Raw genomic sequence first — 14706 nt, forward strand, 5'->3', positions numbered from 1 at the left:
ATATTAGTCCAATATTTCTTGCCAAGATTTTACCAATGCCAAGTTGCCAATGGAAAACCAATATTGATCCAATATCGTTGCCAATGTAACGCCAATGCCAATAATTGCCAATGAGAAACCAATATTGACCCAATATTGCTTCCCAAGAAAATACCAATGCCAAGATTGCCAATGGCTTTCCAATATTGGGCCAATGTGTGTATGTTGTCTGGGTAAAAGCTGAGACGAATATATACCGGGTATTCGTCTCAGGGTGAGTGGGTCTTTTGGAGCTGAGAACATGGGGTCTTGCTTGGAGCTGCGAACAGCCTCAAGTGTTTTTCTTGGTTTTTTGGTTGAAAATCGCCTGAAAAAGCAGAAATATGAGGAATAAGAATTTTTGGGGTCTTTTAGGGAGTGTTCATAAATACTTTGGTTAGGGGGCTGGAAAATTCCGTATGTAGGGGGTCATAAAATTTTAGGAGTTCCGACTCCTTGGGGGGGGTTAAAAAGTTTTGGGTGTTTGAACAGGGGGTGGGGTTAAAAAGTTTTTGAGCACGTAGAGGGGGGGGGGGTGTAAAAACTTTAGCAACATTAGTCCTGAAGCAAAAAATATAAAATAGCCTGCCCCCCCCCCCGAACATGAGTTCATTCCATAATTTATCAAGTCCTTTATGTACCGTATTTTGACAAGTCATTCAATAGTCAAAGATATATAAGTATGAAGTGTTAAAAATTGTCTTGTTGTCTATAACTTAATTTTGAGGTTTGTGTCAGTTCCTTCTGGTCTGCTCTTTAAATCACTAAATAGGTGTAATATCTTTGTTCTTCTTTAGTTTTGACAATTTTTACAATAGGCCTAATGTTTCATGCAGTACAGATTATTAATTTATTATCACCACTGATCACTGATATATAGGCCTACAACTAAATCATGTTGCATTACAATCATAGGCAGAGAAAGCTTGGAGAACCGGGGTATACGTTTCCACCCCATAATTTTTCCACGGGGCCCCGGGGGACATCGCCCTAAAATTCCTAGTAGGAGAAAAAATACAATAATTTTTATTGCCCTATGCAACTTTTTAGCACATCGAAGAGTACCGTGTTTTGGCCCAAATAGGGTAAAATTGCATCAAATAGTAAAACACACAATTTCGGCAGTAGCGTAGCCAAGGGGCAAGGGGGAAAAGTGGCCCCATGACAAAGATGAAAGAAAAAGTTCCCCTGTCAAAATGAAAGATAAAATCTGGAGGGTAAAGGAAAAGAAAAGGGCAAGGAGGACATAAAAATGAAAATAATAACGTGTGCTCTTTAAAACTACCAAACTCCAATAACATTATTACTTATATATGACTGTAAAGTTATGAACCAAACGGTTTCACAGTATTATAACTCACTAGGCAAGATGAACAACCAATTGTATCAAGAGGAATTTATTAAGGGCGCACCATTAGATTTCCAGGGGGGGCATGGGAGTTTTTTGAAGAAAAAAAACTTCGCCCACTAGTGAGACGAAAAAAAAAACTTTGCTCACTAGTGAGACGAAAAAAAAAATTTTGCCTCACTGATGAGTAAAAAAAAAATTTCCCCAAACCAACTTTGTATAAAAATTTACATTAAAATTGAAAAAAAAATACTTTGCCGCCGAAGGCAGCGAAAACAAAAAAAAGTTGGTGCTCTCGGAGGCGAAAAAAATTCCGCCGCCTTCGACCCAAACTCCCATGCCCCCCCCCCCTGAGAATCTAATGGTGCGTCCCTAATGATATGCACTCAAATGTTAAATACTTGAGCAGTCACAGTGATTGTGATATTTCTGATAATTTTCTGCATAGTATTGTTTTCACACTTGACGATGTAATTGAATCTATTAATGATGCTAAAAACAACAAAGCACCCGGCATTGATTCGATCACAAATGAACTCATCAAGAATGGCGGTGATGCACTAAATAGTTCTATGTTCACCTTGTTCAAAAGGTTAACTTACTTAGAAAAAATCCCTCAGGAATGGAATAAAGGTATAATTATTCCAATTTTTAAAAAGGGTGATATAAAGGATCTAAATAATTACAGAGATTGACAAGTTATTGGCCTTGGGTGTCAGGGGGGCTATAGTGCCTTGGGTCATCAACTTTCTCAGTGACCGTCGTCAATGTGTTAGATATAATAAAACATTGTCCGATTATGCTCAGTTGCATGTAGGTGTTCCTCGACGTCAGCGCACCAAAATTGGTCCTATCACCTTCCAGGCGGTCATCAATGATGCGGCTCAGGGCTGCTGCTCTCATTACTGGAAATATGTTGATGATCTTACCTTTGCGGAGAACCGCAACTGTAATGAGGGCAGCAGTCTTCAGGCTGATCTTGATGAGTTCCTGGATTGGTCCTTGAGAAATCAACTTAAATTAAATCCTGACAAATGCCAAGCTATTTACATCTGTTATGAGAAATCCACCTCCACTCACTGGCCTTATAATTGGTAACACTTCTCTGAAGTATATGTTCATCATGCCAAAGTTCTTGGTATTTACATCCAGGCGGATCTCAAATGGGATACTCAAGTTAATCATATATGCCCCGGGTCCGGGTATATGCCAAAATGCCAACAAAAGATTGTTTATTCTTAGTAAGTTAAAACGTTTTGGTTTCAACACCACTGAATTGATCACCATTTTTTCTTGTTATGTTCGCCCTCTCCTGGAATATGCCGATGTAATCTGGCATTCTTCTCTTACTGCTAAACAAGCCTTGATGATTGAACGTATCCAGAAGAGGGCCTGCAAGATTATATTAGGTTATAACAAGTTCATTTCTTACAAACATGCTCTCAGTACTTGCAACTTGGACCCCCTTTCCACTAGGAGGGAGAATCACTGCCTTACTTTTGCTCAGTCGCTTCCATCATGTGAACGCACTAGCGGGCTTCTCCCTCGTAGAAGGAAGGAGGTCCATGGTAGGAGTCTCAGGAATGATGATGAGTTTTCCAGGCTGACAATGCGCACTGAAAGATTCGCCAACAGCCCGGTACCCTACTATATCCATCTAACCATCTTCTCAATAAGTAGGTTGTCTCGCCTCTGGCTTCCATCCTCTTCATTCTCCTCCTGAGACTCCATGCAAAGTTGTTGGTTTTTTTTTTTGATTGCTCACATTTTGATATGTCTCATCTAATTGGTCTGTTTTTGTATAATCTTGTATTTATATATATTTATATTTATATTGTATTTTTGTAAAACGGTACTAATTCAGCCTTTGGCTGCGATGCATCTGTTTAATAAAACCTAAACCTAAACCGTATTACCCTAACTTCATGTGTTTCTAAGATATTTAATCGTATTATTTCAAATTCAATTGCCAATTTTCTGGAGGAAAATGATACACTCTCGGAGATACAAGTATGTTTCAGGAAGGACCATAGATGTGAGGATCACATTTTCACAATTAAGAGTATCATTGCCACTAGACTGGCTGAGAATAAACCAACCTTCTTGGCCTTCTTGGATTTCCGAAAAGCTTTTGATACTGTATGGAGAAACGGTCTTCTTTTATTTGCCTGGAACATGGGAATACGAGGAGGTGCATAGAGGCTAATTGAAAGCTTATATTGTAATGTAGAATGTAAAGTTAATTTTGGAAATATTGACACTGACTTCTTTGATGTGGAGGAAGGTTTAAAACAAGGATGCGTACTATCTCCGATACTGTTTAATATATATATTAATCAACTTGCAAAAATTCTCAATGACTGCGGAACAGGTACTCGAATTTGTGATATTCAAATAAGTTATTTATTTTGGGCTGATGACGTCGTTCTTCTTGCTAATGACGAAGAAGAACTTCAAAAAATGCTAGACGTTGCATCATCGTTTTCACGACTGTGGAAACTAGATTTCAACTACGATAAGTCTAATGTTTTAGTAGTTGGTAAACAAGTGAAAAAGGATAAAGTATGGAATTTGTGTGATAGTACAATATCTAGTTGTGACAGTTACAAATATCTCGGGGTACATATATCAAAAAACCTTTCAGATCACACTCATGTCAATGAAGTTGTGAAAAAAGGAACACTTATTGGTTATATTAACTTAAGTCGATCTTGAACAATCACGATGACTTTAATAGAGTATATTTTTATGGAGATATCTTATGGCGCACCGTTGCTCTTCCGTGCATAAATTATGCATGCGCTGTTTGGACATGCGGGGGTGAAACAGATATGAAAAGAATTGAAAACCTACAGTTACAAATGGCCCGGTATATTCTCCCAGGGTATATTCTTAAGGCCCCACGCAACACTCCGACTGCTGCTCTTTATGGCGACTTAGGATGGCAATCAGTTGCTTCCATCCAAGAATCTTGTAAAATAACTTATTTTGCTCGTCTAAGTTCAATGGATATACACCGATGGCCAAGACTGCTTTTCAACACTTTATTTACTCTAAATCATCGTAATGTCACCAAACTCGGTTTAAATGGTTAAGAAAACTGCTCTTGATAAATGTAATATGAATCAACACTTCACTTACAACTCGTCACTTAATCCAAAATGGGGAAATACATTCAAGAAGATCAACAAAGCTGTTTACGAAAATGCATGGTGTGAAGATGCAAGAAGCAAGAAGCAAATCTTCCCTCACAGATTATGTTAAATACAAGAATTCTCTTATTTTGGAAAAGTACCTTCTTGACGAAACTGATTTCAAAGGAACCAACCTGAAATTTAAAGCACGTTCTAACATCCTTCCCCTAAATGGCAGAATATATAGATGGAATGAGGGCATGGACAAATCTTGTTCTCTTTCTAAAGGGAGCATTGAAGACCTCAGACACTTCCTTTTCACTTGCAGCTAATATGAATATTATGAATAATATTCGTTCTGAAGAGTATTTATTTAAAGCTGGAGCGTGACCTCGGTGACCGAAATCTAGAGGCCCTTTGGCAAACATTCATAGCGGGTGATTTAGATATAAAAATATGTTTCATGTTAGGTACCCCCGTAAGTTGGGAAGAAGGTGGTAATTGTTTCGATATATTTTGCAAATCCTTTTTAAAACGTGCGTGGACATATAGATCCCCGGTATAGATCATCGATTATTAAGGAAATATAAAATTAACTGATAAAGTGATGCTAGTGAAATTTGTTTAAATGTTCTTTATAATTAATTTGTTTAATTGTAAACCTATGTATATAGGACTCTCTTGTACATATATAATATGATTGTAAATATAGTTTAAAATTCAAAATAATTCCAAATATGTTTCACTATAGGCCTAATACAAATAATGATGCTGGTAAAATCTGTAGGCCTATCAAATGTACTTTGTAACTTGATTTGATTTGATTTAATTCACCTATGTACATATGATTGTAAATAGTTATGATTGTAATTATTGTTATATAGGCTTACATAAGTATGCTTTGGTGTGCATGTGGGGTGGGTATGTATGTGTGATATGGGTGTGGGAGAGTAAAGGTGAGAGGGATGAGAGCGTGGGGGTGTGCCGTGTGCGTGATTTGATTTGATTTGATTTGATTTACCTTTGTACATATGATTGTAAATAATTTTGATTGTAATTATTGTAATATAGACCAATATACATAAGATTGATCTTGTGTACATGTGTGTGAGGGTATATGTGATATGAATGGTGTGTAGGGGTGAGAGCGTGGGGGTGTGCGTGAGTGGGTTGTGTATCTTTTATACATTGTACATTATTTAATATTTATATTGATTAGGCCTACTATGAGTTATTGTTGTTGTTGTTTGAAAGGTATTTTTTGTCTTTTATATGAACGCACCGCCAATTTAGGCGTGTGCCGCTGATTCAAAAGCGTCTGTTCAAATAAATAAATAAATAAATAAATAAATAAATAAATATGTTGTTCACGCCAGTAGGCCCTAAATGTGATTGATGTAAACAAAACAAAAATTTGCAGTCAAGGGTTCATACCACTAAATCCGCCTGTGAAGCGGTTTCTGGTAAAAGTTTATCACGACTATAGTCCCAACTTTGCATAAAGATTGAAGAAAATCGGTATAATATTAACAATTTTAGTGTTAAAAATCGTCTTTTACTAGATTTTGTGAATGTGATCTCTGCAAATTTGAAAAGAAAATGCAAAAATTTGAGTGATATTTACGATTATGGGCGCATGAACACACGAGGTCAAAATTCACTAAACTGTGACTTTTACAGATTTCTAAGAAATCTGGTGCTCCTAATTCAAAGGAGGGATCTACGTCAACCAACCAACCAACCAATAGCAGTCGGATGTAAACACGGGAAAATCAGGCCTTTTTATATAACGCTAATTTTCTCAAAAAGTAGACCTAAAATATTGTGTCATTTTCAGATATGTTATGCAGAATTTTGTTCTGATTAAGATGATATCAAATATATATTTCAAAGCTAGAGGTAACTCGACTTATGGCCTAAAACGTGACCCCTATTTTGCACGTAAAGTCTATGGAAAGCTATTTTGTGTTATGTACCCTTTAAGGGATGGGTTTATTTGTTTGTAAATGGAGGAGAAATGGGAGGATTTTGGCATGTTTGCTGTGATTGTTTGCCTAGCAATATTGATCACAAGTACACAATTGATGGTGCATATCAAGAACCAAACTCTATAGTTTTATATTTGAGCATGATTACTTCTGTAAGGTCATGGGAAATTATGTAAATCGGCTTTTATTTTGATGTTGCATATCGGCTCACGCACTTTTTTTTGTACCCAGTATTTCACAAAGTCCCTGTACTTTGATGACCCTATGACTTTTTGCTGGTATGTTGAGCACTTTAAACAATTAATTATAGTACTTACCTACTTTAGGAACATGCATATGCCTTAATGTATGTCGACCATGTCAACAACCCAGTGTAGTTTTACATGGTTGGAAAAGTCTCTTTCCTTTCGCTATTTTGCCAATCATAATTCATAAATTGTCCAACTTTTTTGCCAAAAAAGAGTTTTTCAACTATTCCGCCAGCAAGGAAACACAAATTTATGTGTATCCAGTGCGTCCTTTACGTTTAAATAGTTCAGTTTATTGTCAAGTTGTGCCTCTATACGCCATATTTACGGAATTGATGATACGAGCTGATACGGAATTTTGAACCCAAATTTCTTGAAATATACATTACCTTTTCAACTTCTCGCCACGAAATTGGATTCATAAGAAGGTCAAATACAAACCTTCCATTATGGCTGGTATCATCATCTCGATTGGTGTCTTGTGTTAGTATTATTCCATATTTTGCTGGTAGAAGTTCAATGAAACCCTCCATAATTCACGACTTCTGTCACTTGTGTTATAAACTCGATGTGTTTACTATATATTGTCGCTCGGGTCCGCGACTAATCGCAGGGACCGGTCTATCATTAGCTATTCTATACACTTTTCAATAGCCTTATTGTGATGTGTGGGAGTTTTAAAAGCCGAGCCATGAACAAAATATAATGCGAGCACCCGGGGGGCATCAACTTTAGAGGTGACGGTATGTGCCTGTCAATATATGCCCCTCTTTTGAAGCCGACTATACCCGATGACCAGGCACCTCCAGTTTTCAAAATATTATACCCAATGACCCCTTTTTCATTTTGATTGTACATAATGACCCTTTTTTTAATAAAAAAAAAACCCCAACGTTTTGTACTGATATGCCCCTACTTCGCGACGCCTGTAGGCACATATACCCATCAATTCTAAAGTTGGGTTCCCCGGGGCGGCGCATACTGCGGGCCAATGAACAATGAGATAGTGGCTTTTCTGATATCGCTTTGAGGAACTGTTGAAGTATAAATCAGCCAACGAGTAGGAGGAGCAACAAAACAACAGCTAAAATCATATTCCAGCAGCATGTAATTTTTTTTTTTTGAGTTTTTAATGACGAGTTATTATATGGTAGAATAGGAGTTAGAGCAGAGTGAGGTCTTTGGAATATGGGGATATGTTTGAAGTCGACATGGTCGATGGCGTGTGGGTGTGTGGATGTGGGTGCTACACGGTGTGTGGGGTGTGGGTGGGGGTGTGTGTGTATTAAGGGTTGCGGGGTGAGGAGTTAGAAGTGAGAGTTAGGATTCAGAGAGTCATGGATTAAGGTTTGGGGTTATAGGGCTAGGTTTAGGTTTAGGATTAAAGCTTAGGTTATAAGTTAGTGAAGTTTAGGGTATAGAACGAAATTACTGGGTTTTGGACTAATGACCTCAAGAATATCGGCGTGTACCCCATAACTTACCACTGTCTTGAAGATTAATTAAGTTTTATCCTAATTGTGAACAAAAAGAAAGACCTTCATATTGCATGAATGTTTAATTAACTGAAACATTTAACCTCAATGACTTTATGAAAATAATGCCACCAGTTAAGGGCAAAAATCAGGAAAATGTACATTATTTGGAAGGCATAAAGTGACGACGTTTGAACGTGAAATTTTAACGTTGATATTTCCCAAACCTTTTTTTTTTACATATTTGTGAATTTTACACGTGCCCCATGGCACCTTATTGGACTCAAATAAATTTGCTGTTTTATAGAGGATAACGGATGAATTTTTTTTTATTTATTTATTTATTTATTTATTTATTTATTTATTTATTTATTTATTTATTTATTTATTTATTTATTTATTTATTTATTTATTTATTTATTTGTTTATTTATTTATTTATTTATTTATTTATTTATTTATTTATTATTTATTTATTTATTTATTAATATTAATTAATTAATTAATTAATTAATTAATTAATTAATTAATTAATTAATTAATTAATTAATTATTTATTTCATTTACCTCATCATTTCGGCTTTAAATGTTATTACGTATATTATTTCATCATCTTTCAAGATTCAAATTTGACAAGAATTTCACATTATGGTGTTAAATGTTGTACATTCCTATTATAAATAACTATCATGTGGAAGACCAGTAAATTAAGGTGAAACTGTTTCTGCTATACGTGTCTGTCTATTAGAAAATTAATAATAAATGAAATGTAAGTCCTCAACTTCGCACAGGTGCTATCACACAAAGCACACATCACACCGAACATTTTAAGCCGAAATGATGAGGTAACGACATCCTAACACAAGCACCCACCCACACATGCATCATCATGTTACGTCTAAAAAAACGTGCAAAACTCTGCAAACTAACTCACAACTCCCCAATAAATGATTTCCCAAAAATGCAGATTAACGCTGTCCGGTCACCCATGTGTGTCCAAATTGCACATCTTGAATTGAGACCAAGACATGCTGTTATTTCAATTGTTATACCGTTCAGGTTGGTTTATTACCTACCATTGCCTTCGAAATGCAGTTCTAAGGTGACAGAGGGACAGGTCTGCAATTCGATTCCACAACCATTCATACCTTTCATCTGTTTTATTGTATTATCGTGCGAATTGCTCCGTGGTACCTTACGGGTACCTGAATTTTATTTGAATGAAGATGACTCTGTCATGCTCGACGTCATATTGCATAATTTCTATACAGTATATGCAATAAACCAACCAGAACAGTATAACAATTGAAATAATAGGCAGTTCTAAGATAGGTTAAGAATAATATAACGTCACAATTCTGTATTATTATTCAAGGTTGTAACGTGTGTCTATGCTGTCATGTAGGCCTACCTGGCAACAGACACGCCCCCGGTACAAACAGATGAAATTTGTAGAAAAGCGTGATTATGACAAAAACATTAAAAATTATACTTTGAGGTATTGTTTTTTTTTAATTTTTGTATGGCAGATCATACATACACATGTGCTGAGGTCAAAAAGGTAAAAATTTTGTTTTTGACCCCTGACTTACCTGTCGTTCCAAACAACCCCTTAAGGAGCAATTCCATGCGTTTTCCGCGCGTCTTTATCTATTTAAAATGCACGCGAAGAAATGAGGAAGGACATCAACAAGCGCGTGCATGGACGCCGCCATGTTTTTCGCTGTACGTGCGTTTGCCGCGAATAGGCTTACTTTTATTTCCAATTTATAATAAAAGTTCCGATTTTGTACCCTCAAAATGCCACTTAGATTTTTTAATTATTTTGAATCTTGGCGCACTGAAAGCAGACATTATAGATTTATTGGTGCAAAAAGATGCATATTTAGACCATGCACTAGATACAGCTTTTACAAGCGTGAAAGTCTTACCGTTTTAAAATACAAGAACGTTTTGTGCATAATTTTGACATTTTTTTTTACTAAAACGTCGATTTCTCAGAGTTCACTTTTGACAACATTGAACGATTTTTGTGACAAGATAACTCGAAAAACATGCAAACAAAAGGTAAACTTTTTGCACTATCGTTTAGAGTACATTAAAGCCTAGGGAGGGTTTTCTCATTTTTCTAAATATTTGTTTTAAACAAAAATATACACCATTATGTGCAATTTTTAGCTTAATAGAAAAATTGCTTTTTCCACATGTTTTTTTCAATATTTTGAAAAAAAGAGACGAATTTCAAAAAAATTTAAAAAAACTTTCCCTAAGTTCATGTCTCTTCTTCTTGAAAAGCTAACTGATTTTTTTTACTCCGAACGGATATTTTTCTAAGTTGTCACAAAACAAATTGGGGTAAAAAGTGATTTTTTGTGATTTTTTCACAAACTCGAGATTTTAGAACAAATCTGACGTCACCATGTGATTCTGTGACTCATTTCCTTTCAAAAAATGTATAGTTTTATATACTTTGGACATACAATTCAGAAATGCTCGAAAAGGATCATGTTCTCTCCCACCTACTCTGGCCTTAAAGCCTTTTTTTGAACATTGAAGCTCAAATACATGAAATGCTCAAATACAGGATGGGTTTTTTTAATACTGGGTTCCCGGGTTGCATAAAACATACTTATGAGCTACCGTACTTAAGGGGTGGGGTATGAACCTTTGGACAGTATTTTGTGGGACATTAGAGCACCACTGAAATATCGAATTGCATTCTGAATACGAAGAATGTCCTTCTGATATCAAATAATTTGATATTATTTTTGATATTTTTGATATTTAACAGTACTCGAAGTAAACTTTATAAATCTGATGATTTATACTTAAAGTGTATGTAGGTGGGATGAAAAGCCGACGATCAATTGAAAATTTTGACCTTTCGTATTGAAGATATGAATTTTTTTCCCAAAACACCTAAAAAACATATCAAAAATGGGAAAAATATCAAATTTTAATAATTTGTCATAAAATTTGTATTATATCGTGAATTTAAAAATGAAAATTATTTGATATCAGAAAGACATTCTTCGTATTCAGAATGCAATTCGATATGTCTGATGTGCTCTCATGTCCCCTAAAAATGCTGATGATCTGTTGCCAGATTGAATGCTATTTTTCTCAATTTAGCTTTATTGTATGCTTTTATTAGGATATATTAGGGATTTTTATTCTTTCTTTCTTTCTCTCTTTATTATTTTTCAAATATATGTTAATAGTATAATAAATTAATAATAGAAAATAGTAAACAAGTGAATAGGCCTACAAAATACATAAACAAGTTCAGAAATAAGCAAGTACAACCCGATGACCGTGCGTAAGCAGTTGAAGGACTGGTGGATCAAGTCTAGTTAGGGATGGGCAGTTATAGGTCTAGGTGGTATGTCTATGGTCGAAACGCTCAAAACGCTCATTCTAGATCCCTTAACAAAATGATAAAACATTTCCACAATTTCACACATTTTATATCAATGACATGGACGTACAATTTCATTGCACATCAATACAAATTTAAGTGTCATTAATATATTTCCTCTGCCCTGTCCTTTGATGTAGAATGGTACATGAGGGGGGGGGGGTCAAAATAGTTTTGAACCTAATATGAGGGGGGGTCAAAAAGTTTTAGGTCCATTAAGAGGGGGGAGGCAAAAGAAAGCTTAAAGTCAAAGTTTAAAAAATTTCGACATGAAAAAAATATTTTCCAGCCCCCCAAAAGGTATTTACGTAGATGTTGTCTTTGAGAAAGCTTCAGATCATTTTTGATGGCGATGTAAAAACACACTCGCTATTACAATTCGTTGTATTACTTGTATTTCGACTTTGTCGGGCTCTGACAAAACGACAGCCGCGTCGGTGTCGCACTCGAGAGAGTGACGGACCACTATTTGTCGAAACACGCCCAATGTTACCGTTTTAGTTATTACGTTTAAAGTTTAGCGTTGTGATTAATTGTTTTGGAACCTTATAAAGATAACTTACTTTTACTCACATTGACTTTGACGTTTTCCAATAAACCGACCTTATTCATTGACGACATTGAATCGATTTCGGGCTCGAATCTCATCGGGTTCTGATAGAATGAACGTCGCGTCGATGTCGTCTTTGAAAGAGCCACGGATCATCTTATACACTTCGTCGGGCGAGAAAGCGACGGACCTTATTTAGCCACTATCTCGTCGGGCTCGGACAAAACGGAAAACGGTCGTTATAATCGTATTTTAACCGACCGTTACGAAGAAAGGATAGAAAGGCGAAATAAAATAGTTTTAACTTTACTCACCTCGACTTCGTGATGGCAACGTAAAAACACGCTACATACATAACAGTTTGTCGTATTTGGCCAAAACGTTACGAGCAAAAGATAGAAAGGCGGACTAAAATAAATTAATTTTACCCACCTTGACCTCGTCGAGCTCCGATAAAACGGACGTCGCGTCGGTGTCGTCCCGGAGAGAGCGACGGACTTTATTTTGACGACGACGTTTAATCGATTCGCCTCTATCTCGTCTGATAGAACGAGCGCCGTGTCGATGTCTTTGAGAGAGCAACGGATCTTTTTTTGATGGCAACGTAAAAAAACGCGTTTTATATACCTCGACTTCGTCGAGCTCCGATAGAACGAGCGACGCGTCGACTTCGTTCTATAACTTAGGGAGCGTGCCATTGTTCGGCCGATTGTCTCTATCTCGTCAGGCTTGAATAGAACGGTTGTATTAAACATATTTTAACCGAATGTTACAAGAAAAGGAAAGAAAGGCGAAATAAACTAAGTGTACTTACCTCGACTTCGACAAGCTCCGATAGGACGAACGCCGCGTCGGGGTCATTTTTTCTCTTTCTCGAGAGAGAAAGCGGCAGCAGTCCATTATTCGAAAAAAGATGAAAAGGCAAAAAAAAAGTACTTTAATTTTACTCACCTCCATCTCGTCGGGCTCAGGTTGGTATTGTCCCAGAGAGAACGATAGATCTTTTTCGGTGACGTCGAATCGATTTACCTCTATCTCGTTGAGCTCTCATATAGAATGAGCGCCGCGTCGATGTTGTCTTCGAGAGAGCCAAGGACCATTTTTTGATGGCGACGTAAAAACATCAATTTATATGTACCTCCACTCCGTCGGGCTCCGATAGAACGAGCGCCGCGTCGATGTTGTCCTCGAGAGAACGGCGGATCGTTATTCGTCGGTGATGTCGAAACACGCTCGATATCGCCGTTCGAGTTTTTGTAAAGTTGAGCGTTGAATTTGACGACGACATCGATGTAGTTTTAAAAGAGCGACAGATCATTTTTTGACGGCGACGCGGAAACTCGCTCGCTATTAACGGTTTGTCGTATTCCCCGGTGATGTCGAAACACGCTCGACATCGCCGTTCGAGTTTTTATAAAATTTAGCGCCGCGTCGATGTCGTACATAAGAAAGCGACAAAAAACCTCTTAACGACAGTTTATTTTTACCCACCTTAAAGCCATATTATAACATTTGCTGAGGAAAACGCCCTCACTGAATTTTTAAAATTCCTTTTTTTACGCGATTAAATTGTACTTTATTAAACCAATATACCCTGCAAAAATCAAGACTCTAGGTGCTGTAGTTTTGTCAAAATCCGAGATTTTGAATAAAACGCCGGAACCGGCGCTTTATTATTACGATGGAATTATTAGTCGAACGCATACACGATGTTCATAACACACAGTACGTACACGGCGTGCGGGACGGTGATTATACACAACAAAGGGTCGTACCACAACATGACCGAAGGAGTGGTACGTATTGGCGATATGTGCGCTGGTAGTAAATTCCAATTTTCTTTGCTTTGCCGTAGTTGTTCGGCTCAAAAATAAAAGGGGATATATCTGACAATAAAAGCTAACATTTTATGGCAAATAAATGCTAATCTCTTTTGTTTGAAAATGTTATAATATGGCTTTAACTTTGTCGGGTTCCGATAAAGCGAACACCGCGTCGGTGTCATTCTCGAGATTCGCCTCTATTTCGAATAGAGCGGACGCCGCGTCGACGTCGTCTTTGAGAGAGCGACAGATCATTTATTGACGGCGATGCGGAAACACGTTCGCTATCGCGGTTTGTGGTATTAATCGTATTTCAAACAAACGTTACGAGAGAAGAGTTAAAAACAAAATAAGATAATTTACCGAACGAATAGTATAAAATGCTATCGCTATTACAATTTGTCGTATTTCGACCAAACGTTATGAAAAACAGATAGAGAGGAAAAATACATTAATGTCATTTTACTCACCTCCACTCCGTCGGGCTCCGATAGAACGAGCGCCGCGTCGACGTCGTCCTCGAGAGAACGGCGGATCGTTACTCGAAACACGTCGAAACACGCTCGATATCGCCGTTTCAGTTTTAGCGTCGAAATTAAATGTTTTTACAGTACCAAAATAATACGGTCAGTGTCCTCGAGAGAGAGAGCGACGGACCTTAATTTGACGACAACGATTCGCTTCTATCTCGTCGGGCTCGAATTA

Source organism: Amphiura filiformis, chromosome 7 (assembly GCF_039555335.1).
Source record: "Amphiura filiformis chromosome 7, Afil_fr2py, whole genome shotgun sequence".
Taxonomy (NCBI): domain Eukaryota; kingdom Metazoa; phylum Echinodermata; class Ophiuroidea; order Amphilepidida; family Amphiuridae; genus Amphiura; species Amphiura filiformis.